The sequence below is a fragment of the Ascaphus truei genome, chromosome 2, assembly GCF_040206685.1.
Source record: "Ascaphus truei isolate aAscTru1 chromosome 2, aAscTru1.hap1, whole genome shotgun sequence".
NCBI classification, from domain to species: domain Eukaryota; kingdom Metazoa; phylum Chordata; class Amphibia; order Anura; family Ascaphidae; genus Ascaphus; species Ascaphus truei.
Genome location: NC_134484.1, coordinates 367431415 through 367450132, shown reverse-complemented (window position 1 = coordinate 367450132; position 18718 = coordinate 367431415).

The following is an 18718-nucleotide window of genomic DNA, read 5'->3' as shown; positions in this document are numbered from 1 at the left end:
GACCGCCATATTTATATATATATATATATATACACCACCAACCAGGCCAGGCACGGCTGTACCCTCCAATGCTCCAGTCCCCAACCCAAGATGTGTGTGACAGTGCTGCCCCACTATAGTGTTTGAGTTGGTGCGCTGATGAGTTGGGTACCTGCCGGGTGATGCCAAACCCGGGCGCGCTGATGCCATGATGCTGGGACCCATGGATCCGATGCTAATACTGTGAAGCCTCCGCCTCTATGTTGGGTGGGTCCCTCGTGGAGTGTACCACCGTAAACAATGTCTTTATTAATGTATGGCGATCTGTGTCCTGGACCACAGGCCGCAGCCACCGTGCGGCGTCTCCCTGTGTCCCTAACACTAATATTGCTAAGCAGGACAGGGTCCCTATCTGAGGGCAAAGTCCATATCGCAGCCACAAACTATGTGGGAATCGGGGCCTAGCTGGGGCATAATAGGGGGTATCTGGCCTAGTGCAGATGCCACTGACATCTGCACATATAACTTACTCCTTCCTTCTCCCAGCTCCAACTGCCAACTCTCTTAACTGTCAGCTCACACTTCAAGCACACCCAAAGTTCCAATCTCCCCTCAGGAGATTCTAGCAGCCCTATTGGCTGTACTGTGTCATGTGTTGTGCAGCTCCTGGGGCTACTAGAACCTTTGCATGCGCGAACCTTTTCTGCGCATGCGAGTGCACAAACAAAATGGTGGCGCCCTTACCGGCTACCTGCCTGCAGCGGAGGTGAGGACAGCTAAAGGGAGGACCGGGCTACATCATATGATCAGATCTGTGCAATCTCATTTATATAAATTGTACAGGAGGCATTAAATCCCCTCTACTGTATGGATCTATCTATTTAAGCGGATAGGGTCTCTTTCAGTGTGACTGCACCTCTGAAAAAGCCAACATGGGATTGAATGCATTTCCGATTAATTGATAAGATACATAAGGCATTATGGGAGCCATAGACTCCAATCCCTGATGAAGTGACCTAGCGTCACAAAACATGCTGGATCTATGCTGGAGTGTTACTGCTCACATTTGTAGTCACTCTCTGCTCATTTGAGCCTTTTCTGGACTCAGTTTAGGACATTTGTCTGTTTATTGCTCCTGCAGAGTCTTTGTTATTATCAGTTGGAGAGACCTATCAAGCTGCCACTGTGCTACCTTCTCTTAGGACTGAGGAGAGATACATGAGGCTGCTGCTGTGTACAGCCGAGAGCTGTGACACCTCGAGCAAGACCTACATTACAGAGCCTATCAGCTGAGAGGGCATTCCCCTCTTTCAAGCAGATGGCGCCAAACAAACCCACCACTTCATCCTGCTGCAGCAGTGAACACCTGAGTGGCGGAAGATGCGGTTAGCAGAGTGGTTTCTACAGCATGCAGGTCAGTGAATGGTGATATTTTCTAGGAGAATTCTTTTCTGGATTTTGGAGGTACAGAGGTGTGGAGGATACAACCGTACCATTCTGAGAGGACGACCAGTGCTATTTAGATCCGTCCATTGGGCATCCTGGACATCCACAAACATACGGGGGAGAGTATTCGTGACATCTGGAATAGGTATTTTTATACCTACATGCTCGTTTTAACTTCAATATTTCATGAGCATATCTCACGAATTTATACTAATTCATTACAATCCAAATTACTACGCTGAGGGTTCGTGCTCTTTCTTTTCTTACTCTGCATCTGTAGGTGGTTGATGATGTGACATCTACTCCTTTTTTTATCCAGCTGCAGACTCTCTGACTCCAATTGAGAAGTTTGTATTTTTAACTAGATTTGTGTACAGTATTACACTTTCACATTACAATTCACTTTAATACACTGTGTTATATCTATTGCCCCATGGGCTCTTGATTTATACCTATATTTTTCATTGGACTAATATATTGCACTAAACAACACTGTACACATTTTGTGCGCTTTGGGCAGCTTTTGTTGAATATCAATACCTTTACAGCTAGCTACTAAGGCAATGAAGGGGTTAAGCAAGAATACCTGGTTTATTGGCAGTAGAGGGGGTGGGTGAAGGGGGTACTGTAGTTTCCCAGGGTGAAGGGGTTAAATACCAGTACCCTGTTTATTGGGATTAGAGGGGGTGGGTGAAGGTTGGAGTTCCCAGGGTGGGTGTTTAGGCCTACTGGGAGGGTTACGGGAGGTGTTAAACCCTTCATTACCTTAGCAGTTACTACTGCGATGGTAATGAAGAGGTTAACCCCTCCCGCAAACCACCCAATAGTCCTAAACAAAACACCCACCACGGGCAAAATACCACATTCACCCATCCACCCTACCCCCAATAAACATTAAAATACAATACAACAACCAATACTATCCAATACACCCATTGATTGCCAGTGTGGTTACCTATGCCCTCAATGGGAGCAAAGATAACCCCAATGGAAATTAACGGGCACCCTACTACCCACCCCTCCAACAACCTCTCCCCCCAAAACATACAGTACAGTAATGGGCAAAACCCTTATTATCTTGATCAGCATAATAGCACATTTGCCCATTAAAAATAAAACAGTACCCAGCCAGCATATAGTAATTAAAATGTGTACTTACCCCTGCCAGGATTAAGGCCGCCCTTGTCCTCATCTTCATCCTCAGCATCTTTTGTGGGCAGCAACATTAAAATAATAAAACAAACTACTGGCCACAAACCCCTCAATTACCGCTACTCACTCAGGAGGCCTAACCACGCTCTCCGGGGCAACTACCACCTTCTCTAACCCCATCACCACACATAAAAAAGGTCAAAAGCACAGTTGCCAAAAATGCCTAATAGCAAATTTGCCCATTTGTTTGCAAATTAAAAAGAAATACACAATAAAATAACATTTACATAACAGTACAATACAGTACACAGTATCCAATAAAACCATTGCTTGTCACCGTGGCTAAACCATGCCCACAATATGGACATGGATTACCACAATGACAATATATGGTCAATTTAAAAAAAAACTGCTTTATCAAATACATTACATTTACATTTTAAAAAATTGCCAGGAAATGCATTGATTTTCAATGTGCTTATCTATACCATCAAAGGGGCATGGATAAACACATTGCCAGCCAATGGGAATCCTAAAAAATACACAATTAAATAAATCAATTAACGTGTTTCTTACTTTTTCCGGGATGAATATTCATCCTCCTCATCCAACAGTGGCCTCAATTTTTGCCCCAAGACGCAATGATCCTCAGCAGCATGATGCAAAGAAATCCATGATTCTCAGTTTCTTGAAGAGGAGGCCCGTGAGTAGTTCTTCTTTCTTTTCTTCTCTCTTCTTTCTTCTCCAACAGTCCCAGGAGACGTTGATCCAACAGCTTCTTGGGGACAAAAGAGACGGGACAAACCTTATATAAGTTCTGTGAAATCAAATGGTACATCCACAAATCCGATTGGTGGATGTGCCACGTGATGGCTTCCATTTTTTTATGTTGTGAAATCATCTAAAAGGGAGAGAAGCCAGTCAATCGGGTAACATATGCTTTCCTCCCTTTAAGATGACGTTACTTCAGCAAAAAAAAAAATGGAAGCCATCACATTGCACATCCACCAATCGGATTGGTGGACTCACCATGTGGCTTTTCCTTTTTTGTAGTGATGTGACATCATCAAAAAGGGAGGGATGCATGTTACCTGATAGGCTGGCTTCTTATCCTAATTTATACATGATTGTATCTGTAAAAATATAGTCTGCACGGGAGTACATTTTGTGTGGGTTAGAGTAGAATGTATAGTATTGACTGAGGAAAGATAGAGTCCCTTTATGCTGCACTCAGAAACACCATTTTCAGAGTAAAATACAGTAGGGCCCCACTTTACGACGCTCCTCTTTACAGCGTTCCGCTCATACGGCGTTTCACAATGTATACCCATATTCATTAGGTTCGGCGCTTGTTCCGTTTTTCCGGTGATTTTCGGCATGACGTGCACAGCAGCAAAGTATTTGGCTGTCACTAAACAACAGTTTTAGCTCGTTCGCTAAGCAATATAAGCAATATATATTTGTGAGAAGGACTTATCGAAATAGGTTAAGGGGTGTCTTGTCGTCAGATTCATCTCGTGTAGAAGCAGTATGTCAATTTTCTGTTTCTTAGTTTAAGAACGCCATCCTGCATTTCCTGGGACTATAGATGTCATGGTAGGGGTAGTCAGCCTCACATAATAAAGGTGAAGCCCGGCTGGCTGCCCTAATACCGTGTGTAAAGGCCGCCTGTGTGAGGCTCATTTTGGCCAGTGTATGATATGTTTTGTGTAACCCGTTCCAGAATCTAGCTAATCAATGTCTGATGTCTGGAAGGGGGAAAACTGTATAACTGGGAACAGGCAATGTAGTAAATGCAAAAGCACTTTATTCCTTGTAAAATGTATTCCTCCCCGTTTTACACGCCATTACTGTAATGTATGTGCGCGTGTAGCGTGCGATCGAGTCGCCACCCCTTGACATCAGTGACGCGCGGAGGGAAGGCTTTCCCTGGACCGACCTCCAGGCTCCATTTCCGTTCGGATGACGGGCAGGCGCGGTGCGTGAGAGATGCGCAATCGGATCGCCATCTCCTGACGTCGGTGTCGCGCGTGGGATGTAGCTCCACCCCTAGACCTAATCGGGCTGCACAATAGGCCGCACCTGCATGACCCAGCAGCCTATCAACACGTTCCCTCTTGTTCCACCCCACTTCCCATTGGAGGGAGGTTCCTTAAATACCTGTTCAGCTCAGACTCTCATTGCTGAGCATAACCTTGTGTGTGACGCCGTGCCTTGTTGCATCCTGACCTAGTTCCTGCCTTGTGCCTGATCTCCCTGCTGCCTGACCCTGCTTCATTCACTGGACTCCGCTCCTCTTCAGCTCTGACCCGGCTACGTACGACCATCCTGCTCTCTTCAACCCAGACCTTGGCAAAGTACTCCAACGATCCGCTACTCTCCAATCCAGATCTGGCAAGTATAATGACTACTCTATCTTCCGTACTCCTGACCAAGCTTGCAAGACTAATCTACATCCTAGGCGCACCTGCGTTGCTGTGGGTTGGCATTTCTCAATTCCCTACCTCAGCACCGCGGTCGCGCTTTGTTTGTGGTGAGCTACGCATTACACAACCAAGGCTTATGTAAGGGGACTGATCAATCAGAGTACCAGACAATCTCTGGAGTCGATCGGAGACTCGGCTGCTGGGCTTTTCAGAAGTGTTCAATGAGGAATAGCACTGCGCTTGATGAAGAAGCGCTGGAGAAGCCCAGCTAGTGGAGACTAGCGGAGAACATCTTTGGACCTCATCGGAGACATTCTTGTGGGAGATTAAAAAGTGCTTTGTATGTAAGGAATCAGGGAACACGTCCCCTACGGCATGTTCCCTCCTTAGCTCCTGCTACACAGCATCCCGTTGCAAGTGATCAGAGCATGACTCCGCCCCTCTGCTTGTGCCACGCAGCCGCCCCGCGTGGCATGCACACGTGACGCGCATGCAGCGCTCCCCAGCTGTGCATCAACTCTAATATCTCCCTCACCTGTTCCCTGCTTCTCATAGCCTATCCCTGCCTCCGCAAAGGCCACTCCTCCTCTCCACCCCCTTCTCTCATTGGACTCCTGTTGCTATATATGCTCATCCCTGTCACTTCCTCTTTGGCTGAGCATAGGCGTAGCGTAGCCTTGTGTTCCCATGCCTCTGTCTCTGGCTTGTTGTCTCTGCGTTATTTACTTTGTTGCTGCTTGCCTCCCTGTGTACCGACCCAGCTAGACTTTGGACCCTGCTCTGGATTATCGACCCCGGCTTGCCTCAGACCTTCCGACCTTCTCCATCCCTGACCATAGCAAACGGACAATCTACTTCTCTACTGGCTCCAACCCTTGACCACAGCACCTCGGACTCTGACTACCCTCCTGGCACCTACCTACGAACTTGGCAAGTATCAAGACTAACCCACTCTCTCTATCCCAGACCCGGCGATCTTGACTATCCACCCTCCAGGTGTGCCTCTGCTGCTGTGGGTGCGCAGTTCTATACTTTCTCACCTCAGTACCGGGGTCCCGCCTTGTTCGTGGTGAGCGCAAGCGTTACATTGTGTAAAAGAGTATACACAAGTACAGATCTCAGCAGAGAAGTGCTGGAGAAGCACAGACATGAAGCAGACAGGATAAGCCTTCTGAAGCAGGCTCCTAAAACTAGCTGAGTCTAGAGACTTCCTTTCTAGACCCGCAGTTAGTGAGTGTATATTTGTATTGTGTATTTTTTGTGTTTTCTGGCTTGCCAGAATAAACTTTTGTTCATTCAATTATTGTGTCATGCCTGGTGATAGTGATCCCGGTGATAAAAGGTGTTAAAAGTACTGATCTCATGTGACAATAGAATCACACATTGTGTGCTATAATTCGATATGTAATTTAAAAGGCTTAATATTAAGGGTAGCTTTTTAGTAGTCTCTCTTGTGATTCCCCGGGATGATCTGTGATATATATTTTTGGGTAATTGAGTGTTGACCAATGAGTGTCAATCAAACTGGAATGGGTAATATAAACTTGGAGATAACAACAGGGTTTATTTTGGGGGTGGAGGATAGAGTTTGGCAACTTTAGGTTCCTTGCTCTATTAGTCTCAGGTGAGGTGTGGCAGAGGTTGTGGTGAAATAGCCTGTGAGGGTGGGTTGGGGGGTGAGCAAAGAGTGGGCATCTAGTCGATGGCAACAGCCGCACGCCCGGAAATTAAATGTTTGATTTAAATTACGGTTGTGCTGACTATTCCATGTCAAGTGTAATATAACTGTAGTTATATTACATCTTCTTAGTGTATGTACAGCCTCTTTTTTTATGGGAAGACAGTGTGGTCAGCTGGTGCTGTTAAACCTTTCGTTCTTTGAGATTCATATAATGGAATCATTTAGATCATGGGTTCCTATTTGGGGGTGGGGGGTATGGGCTGTCTCTGGAGGGAAATCAGCATCTTGTTATCTTACATTAAACATGTGTCATAATTGCAGCAGCAATGCCACCCCTTATAAATATATAGAAACTTTGTTATTGTCAAGCCAGGGAGGCTTTTTTTTGACACAACGGGTCCTCTTTGGTTACATTATGGAACATGAGCGTGCAGAAATAACATTCTAACAATACACTTATCATAACTAGTGTAGTTTTGGTAGGACCCTGTCAATGAATTGTTTCAATCAGCTTCTAATGAGTGTAACTTCCGTTGACTCCTTTAGTGGATCTCGTCTGTCCTTGTCCCTGGTTTCCAGCCGGGACCTTGTATCACTGAGAGGTGTGCCTCTTGTAGGACGAGATCTTTCCACTCATTGCCATGTTCTTTGGAGGTAAGTCACTGGTGGTGATTCATCCCTCTGGGGTAAGTGCCTTGGTGAGCTTTGTTGTAGACCTAGATCCTTCAGGATTGCTCGCCCTTCCTCTATGGTTTTTGTGCTTCGAACTATCCATTGTGAGAAACAATAAGTCTGAAGGAGAATCCCGATTTATATTTAATGTCCTGTTCGAGGAGTTTTTCAGTGATGGGTTTCATCTCTCTTCAGCTTGCAAGGATAAATGGCGAGAAGTCTTGGGATATTTGGAAAGGCATTTCCTGAAACTCTGGCTTCGTATCAGATCTTGCTGCTTCTATCAGATCCTCCATTATTTTGAAGTAGTGGAGTCGCATCAGAACGTCTCTTGGTTGTTCTTCCGGTCTGGGTCTCTGCCTAAGGGCACGGTGGGCTCTATCAAGATGGAATATTTCTGGGTCTGTGTTGGAGATAGTAGGGGAACCCCTGCTGCAACCGCAGTGGAATGATGATGTGAACGGTGCTTTGGGTGTAAACACTGTAGTAGATATAGGAGAGAGAGAACCCAATGTAGCACTCAGGTTCACATTCTGGAGATTAGTGAATGAATTAAAAACATAATCTTTATTAATAACAACATATATAAAATAATTGATGATAGAACGACGTACTGAAGGTGGGTTGATCCTAAATAAAGATAGCCATATTGGCTCCGGATCAAATTGATAATGTGTGCCAGATAATTTTAATAAACCACTGGTAATATGTCAACACAGTGTTCCTGATGCGGACCTGTGTGGTGGGTGATTACTCCAGGTGTGTCCGGGTAAGTACTGAGATTGCAGATCACAAGGATAAAAACTATATCCTAATGGTAGGTGTGACCAGTAGCAACTGATAGACATATAAAACAAATACACTATGTATATCAGTAGTGGTAATGTGCAATCAGCTATGCTCCTCTGTAAGGATCTGTATGCCCATATCAGTGTCAGGATGACCTGAGGTAACCCTCTGGGTGCTGTACTCCAGGGGTGTGTTGACCTATATTAACCTGCGTGGCTAAAATCAGAGGTAAGTATCCTGACTGTAGGTCGTGGGGGAGGTCAGTAAAATCCCAATGAGGGAGACACTGATATTTGGGGGCAGACTGGTATCTCACACATAAATCAGAGGGCTGGGTAATGGCAAAAGCTGAAAGATAAAACCTCACTGATGCTGTGCAGAATACCAAACACAGCAAGGCAGCTATAGTATTGCTGCAGGCAAGGTTCCTCAGTACATGTAAATAACGGAGCACTATCCCTGTTAAACACTTCTAAACGAAGCTAAGAGTGACCGTCGGGGCACTTATATCCTATATAGAACTGCACTAGCAGACTACCGCATCAACTCGCGGTCTCAGAGAATCATGCGGAGGCAGTAACTGATCTGCGCGTGCACGTGTAAGTTAGGAGCCTAACCTAAGGATATAAGTGCCCCGATGGTCACTCTTAGCTTCGTTTAGAAGTGTTTAACAGGGATAGTGCTCTGTTATTTACATGTACTGAGGAACCTTGCCTGCAGCAACACTATAGCTGCCTTGCTGTGTTTGGTATTCTGCACAGCATCAGTGAGGTTTTATCTTTCAGCTTTTGCCATTACCCAGCCCTCTGATTTATGTGTGAGATACCAGTCTGCCCCCAAATATCAGTGTCTCCCTCATTGGGATTTTACTGACCTCCCCCACGACCTACAGTCAGGATACTTACCTCTGATTTTAGCCACGCAGGTTAATATAGGTCAACACACCCCTGGAGTACAGCACCCAGAGGGTTACCTCAGGTCATCCTGACACTGATATGGGCATACAGATACTTACAGAGGAGCATAGCTGATTGCACATTACCACTACTGATATACATAGTGTATTTGTTTTATATGTCTATCAGTTGCTACTGGTCACACCTACCATTAGGATATAGTTTTTATCCTTGTGATCTGCAATCTCAGTACTTACCCGGACACACCTGGAGTAATCACCCACCACACAGTTCCGCATCAGGAACACTGTGTTGACATATTACCAGTGGTTTATTAAAATTATCTGGCACACATTATCAATTTGATCCGGAGCCAATATGGCTATCTTTATTTAGGATCAACCCACCTTCAGTACGTCGTTCTATCATCAATTATTTTATATATGTTATTATTAATAAAGATTATGTTTTTAATTCATTCACTAATCTCCAGAGTGTGAACCTGAGTGCTACATTGGGTTCTCTCTCTCCTATATCTACTACTGGGTCTGTGTTGGGCAGCATTTGTTGGAATAGGTGGTGAAGAAAGGCATTGAGTTTATCTACTTGTTCTGAAATTTCTCTGATACATATGTTATTTCTTCTAGATCTATTTTCTTGGTCTTCTTTCTCTTGCAACTCATATATTTCCTCTTTAAGCTCTTGTTGGATAGTTTTGAATGCCTCAGTCATATCATCAGTCTTGGTTTCTATTGCTTCTGTGCAATTTCCCAGGCTAGTAACCTCTGACTTAATATCCTTTAGAGCTATTTGCAACCCAGTAAAGAAAAGTGATTTTATATCGTACAGATCTTTAATCTCTTCTTCCCTGAGTGTGCTTTGATTGTCAGGGAGGAGCGTCTCGTCTGGTTCTTCCTCTTCTGGTTCGCTGCCATGTTCCTGAATTTCTGCAGTAGCTTCCCTCTTCTTAAAGAAGTCTAAGACATTAGGCACATTTGTGTTTTTTTTTTTTCGGGGCATTTTTGTCCTTCTTGTGCATCTGGTGGGATGATGCTACCGCTTCCTAATTTCTTAAAGCAGCAAGGAGCATATTCCACAGTCTTGGGGGCTGGTTCTTGAAAACGTTCACCCTCAAGCTTTATTGACCTTAAATCGAGGCTCAATCAGTTGAAGGTTGATGAAAGTAGTTCCATGTTCTACCAAAATACTATGACCTCACTGATGTATAAAGAGACAGTCCTATTTTGGACAAAGGTTATTTAATAATAGGGATATCTTTAATGATTGATACCTAAATACTAGTTCCTTTATAAAAAAGACAAATATTTAAATATTTTAAAATACTTTCTAAAATGTTTAATATATCCATGGTAACCCTTTGCTGTTTTTTGATGTAGGGTTTAATGGTTTTTATATTGGGTTTAATGTGTCCATGGTAACCCTTTGCTGGGGTTTTATGTGTTACTTAATATCTTTGTTGATAAGGTTTCTGAATATTGTTTAAGATGATTAATTTCATATATTTGTTTTTTTTCCCTTCATAATACAAATATATAACATTTCATTTTAAAATGGACTAAATCTTTCTAAGAATGTCTGAATTTACAAAATGTTATAATATTGTACTGTACACATATGTTGCAGACAGTATTTTGGACTTGTGTTTGGTCTCCAGTGGTTGGAGGTGATAATTATTGGTATACTGTAGATAATGGGTAGTGCTGAATCTTTACCACATATCCATAGAGAGATATAAATATAGATTAGATAGATTAGTGCTTAAGAAGTGCTTAAAAAGTAGAAACAATATTAAACCACATATCAGATGTCTTGGGGTCCGTCGTTGGTCCTTCAGCTGCAGCTGTGCCAGATATTCCGTCTGTGTGAGACAGCTTGTGTCCAAACAGGTAAGGAAGAAAAGAAACAAAACAATGGTACAGATTGTTTTGGATTTATATAAAAGATGGTACACTACCGACACACTTTATTGAAGTGTGGTCGGTACCGCAAGCCGGGAAATCTCCCGGCTTGCTAGTGGCCGCCCCTCGGCGTGCCGCGCGTCATAGACGCGCGGTCACGCGTCATCGGGAGCGTGCGCCCCCTGCACGCGTGTCCAGGGGCTCCCCGAGGGAGCCCTGGTGTCCCGCGATCGCGGGACAGCGGCAGGGGATTCCGGGGGACCCGGCGGACCCGGCAGCGGTAGGGAGAGCGCCCCGATCGGAGGGCGCTCTTCCGCTGCTTCGGCGTGCGCCCGTCACACTCGGGCGCGCGCCAGGCTACTGCTGCGGCACAGAACGGGCAAATGCTCGAATAAACTGTGCCGCAGCAGTATAAACAGTTCTGTGTGTACTCACACTTTTCATATTCTTTACAGCTTTGTACAAGAAGATTTTCAGGACAAGGGATTCCCTGCTGGGAGGCAAAACTCACTGACACTTCGCAGAGGTAGACGCTGTATGTAGACCGCCCGCATCGACCTCCTATCTCTAAAAATCATCTTGTTAAAAGCTGTAAAGAATGTGAAAAGTGTGAGTGCACACACATCTGTTTATACCATCTTTTACACTAATCCAAAATGATCTGGTACAGCTGCAGTTGATCATAGTGGAGGCTGCAAAAGTCCAAGGATGGAGCCAAAGACATCTGATATATGGTCTAATATTGACACTACTTTTTAACCACTTCTTATCTATATTTACATCTCTCTAGATATGTGTTAAAGATTCAGCACTCCCCATTATCTACATCAATATTTACCTTAAGAACTAAAATGATGAATTAAAATACAGATTAGCGTACCGAACCTTTCGCACCAAAGTGATATTAAGGTTTTGCATGTTATGTGTTTCTAGATTCTTGATAACTGTTATTACACCAACGTATGAGTTTAATTCACGATCATAGTTAGTGTGTAACTTTCACAGTGCACGTTTATTAAAGAAGACACTACACTGTTTTTATGTCTATACAGTATATTTTCCTTACTTTTATTTATATATTTGATTAGTATTTTCATAACGAGCACCCGGTTGATGTTTGTTTCACTTGTGTTGGAGGTGATAAACCTGGAGATTATAGACAACAAGATACACTGTAGTATTCATCCTAGACCATAAAATGTGCTATCCTCAGCCTGGGGATATTATTTTTGTATCTACAGTATTAATCTAGAAAACCAGGTTATAGCCATGAAATATAATAGTAGGCATAGCATTTTGATTTACCACTGGGATAACTCTAAACAGGATTTTTTTTTATTTTTATCAAAAGATCAATTTTCTTTACATAATGTAGTAATAATTCAAGAATTTATAAAAAAATATATATATATTTTGGGGGGGAAATTGTGTATAGAATAATGTAGTGAACATTTCTGCAGAGATCCAAGGAAATATTGTTTTAATAGTTACTTTACAAAATAGCAATGCATGCAACTTTAACAGATAATTTCAGCGATTCTCAATGAGTGTTCAATATTTTCTTAGCCCTCCTGGGATTATCTTATTATGGGTTTGTGAAAATCACAAAACTTCTGTTGGGCTTAGAGAAAACAATATGATTATCAATACGGAGCTTATTTAATAAAGTGCTGTTGTGCCTATTCGGCACTACAGCACAAAGTCCAGTTGAGGTCAATAGGCCATTCCTTGTTATAGCACCAAACCGGTGGTATAGCACTTTATTAAATAAGCCCCTATGAGTCTATAAGGCCACGTTAGTGGTTCTTTCATATTGAATAGAAATGTGCTGCTAGGTGGCTTCATTTTCAAACACAGGTACATTTAAACGATGACATGCTATAAGTGAAATAAAAAAAACTTCAAGGCTTTCTCATTATGGGGGAGTGGGGCACTTCTGTTTTTTAAACAGTATGATTTGCCATGTAACTCAGGTATAGCACATATAGTTCTGCTACATTTTAACTCCCAAGGCACTGCATTTATCACACACCCTATGCTATTGACTATATCTTTGTTTTATTTCGTCTTTCCTCCATGCAGAAGAGAAAATACAAAGGACAGATTATAAAATAGGTAGTATAGTAATCTGCTAAAAGGGTCAACTTAGATGTGGTGGCTGGCTTACCATGTTTTGGCCAAAAGATCCATAGTACAGTATATAAATTAACTAAATAATTGGTCATATTGGGTGTGCATTGGGGAATTTGTTAACTGGAGTAATTCATGTAGCAATAAATATAAAACACAAAAAATACTGCAATTGGAGTAATATATATATAAAATATCCTTTGTGACAAAGTTACTATCTCTGTATGCTGGAGTAGTGCAATATGTGTGCTTTCTAGCATACATGCAGTCAGATTCCTCCTGGAGAGGCTAGCAGCAGGTGCAGCCAATTAAGACAGAACTCCAGAATAAACATATGGGTTTAAAAAGGTAGGAAGGGAGCTGCCTAAATAGAGATTGTTTTTCCCCAGAGAGAGGGAGAGAGTCTTTTCCCCAACCAGGAGGACACTGGTTTGTCTGATTCCCAGGATTGTAGGGAGCAGGTCTTGGGACCATCTGTGAATTAAACCCAGGAAACTGAATTGCCGCAGGCAAGAACATACTGCTGGACACAGCCCTGCTTCAAGGAATTGGCATTCCAGACCTAAGGAGGAAGCAGAGCTCTGATGTGACCAGAGGGATTGCCTGGACTCACATGGGACACAGTTCCCATTGTAATAGATAAGGACTTTTATATTGTTCACTGATATTATGTCTCTAAACATGAGGATATGATTTGGGGCTGGTAAGTGGCTTAGCTTGCTAGCCAGGTAGATAGGGCCTGTGTGGTCTAGTGTGTCTTCCAAGGGGAGTAGGGATTTATTTTATGGTTTGTGTTTTTAATTAAAGGTACAGTGTGCCTATTCTGTTATTGTAGAGAATAAACCACTGGATTTAAAATTTAACCTAGTGTTTAAGACACCTACTGACCCCGCCACAAGGCCGTCCTGCCACATCTTTTAAAAGTCACAACTTGCCTAAGCCAGGGCAAAAACATAACTTTTCTTTTGTATTGTAGATATTGCAAATAAATGAGAAATGCAGGAAATACAGATATAGCCAGACTTACACTTCATGTGAAACGGGAGAGGCTACGTCTAAATCCAGGGCAATGACCGCAAGTGCACCACGACCGGAAAAAATTGCGTTTTAGCATTGGTCGTAGTACTCTGCAGTAATGATAGGCGGTGCTAGTGTGCTAGTGTGTCTTTAATCTAAATGCAATGTAATCCATTCCTTATTCCTGTTCATTTCATATGATACGATATCCTATTTATTTCAATCTAACCCACCACTTTTTCCCCTATAAACTCCAGATAACTAAAAAGTATAAATTTTTAAAGTATGCATTTTTTTATTAGTGTACAGTAAATAAAAGTTTTGAGATAAATAACAAAGACTTTGTGAAATAATACAATCTTCTTCAATCTCCTTCAAATATACCAAATATTTAATCTTCTTTGGCCGACATCTTCTTCAGGCTGACTCTTGTGCAGTTTCACCTGTAAAAATAATTGTGATAATGTTATTTATTAATAATTGAGAAGAAATAGATGCATGAATTATACTTTGTGGAACGCGTATTTCCAATAAACTTATACGGAACGCATATGCGTGCCATTTAATTTCTGCTTATGTGTGTTCTATGGAACATGGTTGGATCGCTTATGCGTGTTATTGAATTTCTGTGCATGCGAACTGTATGCAAGAACTGTATGGCATGCATGCACAGTACAGGTATTAACAATTGAATAAAATGCATACATTAACTTCATTATCCATCATCACTGTTGATGTACATCAGCTAGCCGAAATTGGCAAAAAATATGAAAACAAGGATTAAACAATAACTAAAATAATGCAACCTCCTACAACCACCATCTTCTTCTTTCTGTCTTTTTTTCAGGTTCAAATGTAAAATAATTGTGAGATTGTTTGTTATTTAGAGAATAAATAGATGCATGAATTACATTTCATTACCTAAGGCTAAGGCCCCGCTCCCAGAGTCAGCGCACCCGCATTGCAGACAGGCGGTGCGCTGAGATACACAGACCGGGAGCCGGAGCGGGAGGTGGGCGGGAGTGGGAGGCTTGACAGGGAGGGGGGGCGTGGTTTGAGCGGAGGGACCCACTACCCCCCCCCTTCCTCCACGGACTCGGGCTGAAGCTGGAGCTGCTGAGGGTAATTTTAAACACACACACGGAGGCACTCATACACACACACACAGGCAGGCACTCACGCACTCATACACACACACGCGCGTACACACAGGCACTCACGCACTCATACACACACACACACAGACAGAGGCAGGCACGCACGCACTCAGACACACACACAGACAGGCACTCACCTGCTTTCACTCCACACTCCTCCCCGCTCCCCGAAGCCTCTCCTCCTCCCGAAGCCTCCCCTCCCCATTGGCTCACAGCCACACCACGTGACGCGTCAACGCTAGGAAACACCATTCTCTTGTGTCTCCTAGCGGCTGATGCGCCACAGCGTGTAGTCAGCTGTGCCGCCAGGGGGGACCGGGACCGGCTCGCGAGGATTCCCCTGCTGGTGGGGAACTCGCGACATGGCCGCCCACGCCAACGAGCGCAGCGGGACCGAGGCCTTACAGTACCGCTAGATGTGTTTCCTAGATGAACATGGTGTTGATGCTCATCAGCCTTCCAGACCTAAAAAACAAGAATAAAAACAATGATTACAATATATTACGTTATTAAAAAAAAAATTGTACTTTTTTAAAAACTGTTTCTTTTATTCAATAAAAATTTCCATCACTTAGATGACTCCAGACCACAGTCCTCTGATGCCGTAAAAGTGCACTAAGTGTGTGTTTCACTGCCTTGAATTGTGCAGTATTTATTGAAACGACTACTTCACTTCCTCTATCATCAGTCTCTTCAAATTATTGATTGTGTAGTGTCCAGTAACCGCCTCTCTTGCCAGGGCGTGCTATTCTAATAAAGCAATCATTAATACTTAGGTTGTGTTAAGTAGAATTCTTCTAGTTTTTTTTCCCCTTAGAATGGGTACTTTGTAGCGATGTACAAATAGATTTTAGATATCGTTAACCTCTTATCTGTACTGTCTTAAATTAGAGAATATATCCTACTGTATAAACATAACTGAAGGCAGGTTTGGTCTTGCTTCTACCTGTATTAAGTGCCATGTTCCATGTCATGTACATGTGTTTTGAGTCTACAGTAGTGTGCACCTGTTATAGTACTTCTGATGTTATAGTACTTCTGATCTTATAGTACTTCTGATGAATAGTTTAAGGTCATTAAACAAAGAAGGGAAGTGTTTAAAGCAAGACATTTCTACAGTATATCTTGTAATGAAACATGTGTGAAGTTGACATGCAAGGACACCGCTTCAGTATTATACTGTGTGCAATGCACCACCAGCCAATGCAGTAAATGAACAAAAGTGATCAGTTTAAGTACAGTAGTACAGATGTAACAAGACTTATCATTCTCGGTGCCACACATCACTAACTGTAAATCCCCAGAATTTATTTGCAATCTGCGGTCTTCCATTTATTTGCAATCTGCGGTCTTCCTGCGGCCACGTTACGGCTCTGAGTATCATAGGCGAAGATATTCAGTGTGTCACCTGCCAGCCACATGTACTGAACTGCACTAACATAATTATAATTATTCCGGCTGACTGTAGCCAAGCCGCAGATGAGCCTCGGCTCGCCCGTTGATGAGGCGCGAACGACAAAGTATTCACACAGCTCATCTCACACCTTCTTGCGGTCACAGGAAGTGTAAGTCATGTTGCTCGGGCGATTCCTGGCCTGCAAGGCACAGAGGCAGTGAAGTTGCTGTGGCCATCTTCCATCTTCTCCAATGACAGCGAGGTGACTTATCACAAAGTCTTTCGGCTGCAAAAAAAAAAGGTAAACAAAATAGTACCAGATTTACAGAATCCATTGCTTCAATTCTTTTTTTTTTCCTTTGATAAATCTGGTGCTATTTTTTCCACCACATATTGCAGCAGTTTTGAAGCCAGGAAACTTTAATAGGTAACACAAAAAGTAATACACGTGATACGCTGTGGCTCAGGATTATCTCCATTAAAAAAATCTGTAGAACGTTAAGTAATAAGTATAATATTAGGTTGTTTTTTCTCTCCTTTATAGTGCTGACTGTGTATGCAGTGCTGTACATAGAATTTTTGCAGGCACGAGTCTCTGCCCCTTAAAGCTTACAATCTATTTTTTGGTGCCTGGGGCACAAGGCGATAAACAGACTTGTCTAAGGTCACAAGGAGCTGACACTGGGTTCCCCTGCCTAAGGGCTATGATATAGTGGCCGTGTACGCTCCGCCGTGCGCGCTCGCGGCACTTATAATTGGCTGTGGTTAGTCAGACTTTCTACAATCAATGAGCATGGAGCCGGCCGACAGCTACCGCCGCTAAAATGTATGTGTGTGTGTGTGTGTGTTTGTGTGTGTGTGTGTGTATATGTGTGTGTGTCAAAGTTGAATAAATTAAAAAAAAATATTGTGCAACTCCTGAGGTTCCGCATACTGGAGCACATGGGTAACATAAAGAAAAAACTTCCTACACATAATGTTTTCAGACATTTCAGCACATGCCGGCAATCCAGCAGGGCTAACATAAAGAGGGATTGAGGCAGTGTCCCTAAATTGGATGGGGGGGATAGATTAGTGAGATTTTGTCAGAAGGAGACTTTCTTGATATATAAACTTAAGACCCTTGTGCCACATGGACTAAATGTCGACATTGACATCGGGGCATTCATGTAAACAATACCCACTGCCCCAATTTCTAGTACATGTTATGTCCCACCACCACTGACCCTGCCCCGATTTTATTCAATGTTCTATTCCATTTTTTTTCCAATTCTATTGCAATTTTATTCCATATTTTACTATTATCACATTTCTATCATGTTGATCTCTTAACATCGGTTGTTCCACTGTAATATACATTGCTCAAATCACCGTAATCAGTGTTTCTTGAATTTATGCCCATTAGCTCTTTCATGTTTAAACTGTTTAGCCTGACAGGCATTGACCCACTGGTAACACGTTATACTATATGTACTTATATCTGTTTGGTCTTCCATGGAACACTACCACAATCGCCATCATTTTTATGTATGCATATGTATTTTATCTTTGAACCATGCATGTTTAATTCCACACGAGATCTATATATATATATATATATATATATATATATATATATATATATATATATATATATATAGCAACTGTAAATATTCCTGTATATTCATTTGCATGTCTTAGACAGGTCTGCAACCCTGTCTTTCACCATTATCACCCAGCAAACAGCACTTCCACTGTAGCAAGGGATTCTGGGAAATGAATTTTATATATATATGTGTCTCCAACATGTCGTTATTTATACACCTTTTGAATTGTGTGGAACGTGTGGGATGATAGAGTCATCTGTTAAAACATTTTAGTTAGTCAAACTAGACAAAAAGTTGGCTAATAAGTTATATGCACCTTATACAGTTGTCTGGCCTATTTGGACCTTTATATATGCGCAAAAGACATTTGGCTTAATGTATACTTTGTAATACCCTTTGCAAGCATCAGCTGACAATTATCAGCCAATTTCCTGCAGCAGGATTTGATTCTACAATCATCAAGGAGATATTT